The sequence below is a fragment of the Microtus ochrogaster genome, linkage group LG4 (assembly GCF_000317375.1).
Source record: "Microtus ochrogaster isolate Prairie Vole_2 linkage group LG4, MicOch1.0, whole genome shotgun sequence".
Taxonomy (NCBI): domain Eukaryota; kingdom Metazoa; phylum Chordata; class Mammalia; order Rodentia; family Cricetidae; genus Microtus; species Microtus ochrogaster.
Window position 1 is genome coordinate 56,328,969 of NC_022030.1, and position 2,814 is coordinate 56,331,782.

At 42.1% G+C, this 2,814-nt stretch overlaps 1 protein-coding gene across 1 annotated transcript in view; it reads right to left on the reverse strand.

Annotated features, from left to right (window-relative positions):
* Ttll4 (tubulin tyrosine ligase like 4) overlaps nt 1-2,814 on the reverse strand; it is a 44,191-nt gene that overhangs the window by 30,544 nt on the left and 10,833 nt on the right. The window contains exon 2 of the mRNA XM_013351689.2: nt 1,498-1,670. The gene's annotated coding sequence lies outside the window, so the exon portion shown is untranslated. The remainder of the gene's footprint in view (nt 1-1,497; nt 1,671-2,814) is intronic.

The following is a 2,814-nucleotide window of genomic DNA, read 5'->3' on the forward strand; positions in this document are numbered from 1 at the left end:
CGCCTTAAATTCGTAAGTGTATGCCTTTAGGATCCAGGGAACTGATTGCCCTTCTCCCAAGCAAAACGTTAGGATGAGTCAGCTGGGGAAGGAGAACAGGGAGAAAAGATACTAACTAGTATATGTGGAAGGCCATACACAGACCAGTGGTAGAAGTCTTTCTTCACGAATACCCAAACTGGCCAGGTGTGTTAACGCACGCCTTTAATCCCTGCATTCAGGAAGCAGGTGGCTCTCTATGAGTTCAAGGCTAAACTGGTCTACACAGTGAGTTCTAAGCCAGTTAGAGCTATACAGTAAGATCCTGTCTGAGAGCAAACAAAGACAAATACCCAATTTAGCCAGACATGGTGGCACATGTCTTTAATCCCAGCTTTTGGGAGGCAGAGCCAAGTGGAGCTCTGTAAATTCCAGGCCAGCCTGGACTACATACTGAGTTCCAAGTCAACTGGCACTACATAGTGAGACCCCTGTCTCAAGATAAAGAAACAAAACCAAAAGCAAAACAAAAAAACCACAACTTAGCACGCACACGGTGTGCAAACAAACATATACATGTAGACAAACTCATATATATAAAACAAAAATATTTAAAAGTAGTCAACTTAAATTTCACCAAAGCAATTGATTAATTAAGCAAATTAAAATAAATTTTCTGAGAGTGGAGAGGTGGTTCAATGGTTAAAAAGTACTGGTTTGCTCTTCCAGAGGATGAAGGTTCAATTCCCAATATCCAAACGGCAGCTCACAACCATCTGTAACTCCAGTTCCAGGGGATCTGTTGCTTTCTTCTGGTTCCACAGGTGCCAGGCACATATGGACAAACATGTAGGCAAAACAGCCATACACATAAAATAAAATTTTAAAAAGATAATTTTCCACAAACTCTATTATTTAATTTATATACTTAAAACACACACCCCCCCCTTAAAGAAAGCAAAGGCATCCGTACTTATTGTCTCTGCCAATAACAAAAATGACCCAGCACTTCCTGAACCTTCAAAGAACTTAGAGAGCCAACAAACTGAACACACCTGGAAAACAGCAGTTTGAATAACCTAAAGTCTTATAGAGTCAGTGAAATTATGATTCCTGTCCCTATATCTAACCCCCGAGGAACAAGGAGATCTAAGAGGAAGAGTGTGTACAGAAACTGAGCTACTGCCTGTAGAGTTCAAGATTAAAAGAATACAAGGCTAAGTTCCTCCATGTAGGTCCAAACAGGAAACTGCCCAGCAGAAAGGAAAGTAAAAGTTATTTAAGAGCACAGTAGTAGTTGAGAAGGGAATTCTTAGAAAGTCTCCCTGGAAAACTTTCAGGGCATCTATTTGTGTAAAAACAAAGGGCTGGAAAAATACACACCCCACTGTTAGTGGGGTCATCCTGAGCAGAGGGATGGGGTGAAGGATTAGGCAGGGGAATGTGAGGGGGATATCTGATAATTTGCTTCAAGACACCTGCATTATTGTTTGACATTTCAAACAAAATCCGCATTACTTGTGCGAAGTTTTCCAAGAGTCTCCAGGGTACTCCTCCTCTTCCCAGCCACACTGCATTAACAGCACCACCTCCCAGGAGCTCCTGTCCAGCAGAGCTCTGGTCGGCAGCTCATCACATTCAGTACTCAGCAATTAGTCTCTGTCAGTGCTGGGCCTCACAGCTGCAGTATTCTGGAAAAGGCAGAAGAGAGGAAATAACCATAACCCTACTAAGAGTTTCAAGAAACCAAATTTTAAAATTCACATAAGGCACAGAAGCATGGTATACCAATGGGCACACAAGCACACCCATAACCATAGAATAGGCAGGTTGTGAATGTTAGACCACCACAGTACCTGATCCACAATACACTGACCACATGGCAGTCACTATTGTTATTGATACCTGTCCTGTTTTTTATTTGTTTGATTTTGTCTTTTGTCAGCTTGACACAAGTTAAAGTCATCTATCAAGAGGGACCCTAAATTGAGAAAATGCCCATAAGACTGGCCTATTGGCAAGTCTGTGGGGCATTTTCTTGATTAATGATTGGTGAGAGGATCCGGCCCATGGTGGGCAGGCGGTCCTGGGGGTTGTGTAAGGAGGGTGGCTGAGCAAGTCATGGAGCACAAGCCAGTAAAGTAACACTTCTCTACGGTCTCTGCTTCATCTCCTGTGTCCAGGTTTCTGACCTGAGTTCTTGTCTTGACTTCCCTTCAGGATGGACTAGAACTATAAGACGAAATAAACTCTATGGTCCCTAAGTTGCTTTTGATCATGGTGTTTTATCACATTAACCAAAAGCTAACTGGAGCAGCACTCAAAGACCCTATCTTTCCCCTTGTTCTTTTTAGAATCTGCTATGAAAGAAGAAAAATAGAAGGAACAGATAATGATTGTTCTACCAGGAATTTCAATTTTAACTAGGACAAGCAATATTCTTTTACATAGACATCATTGGAGCAAGGCAGGGTAGCTCAGGCCCATAATCCTAGCACTTGGGAGGACTGCCTCAAGTTCTAGGACAATCTGGGCTATGAAGTGAGTTCCAGGTGAGTCTAGGCTACAAAGTGAGACACTGTTTCAAAACAAACAAAAAGACGTTCACAGCTATTTGGGAGCTTCTGTGACATTTATTATACTACTAGTACTTAAATTCTTCAGCTATAATATGATTTCCCATTAAAACATACCAGAAAGGCCATATAGCTCAGTAAATAAAGGTGTTTGCTGCCAAGCCTAACGACCTAAGTTCCAACCCCAGTACCCACATGAAGAAACAATTTCAGGGCTGGAGAGATGGGTCAGTGGTTAAGAGCATTGCCTGCTCTTCCA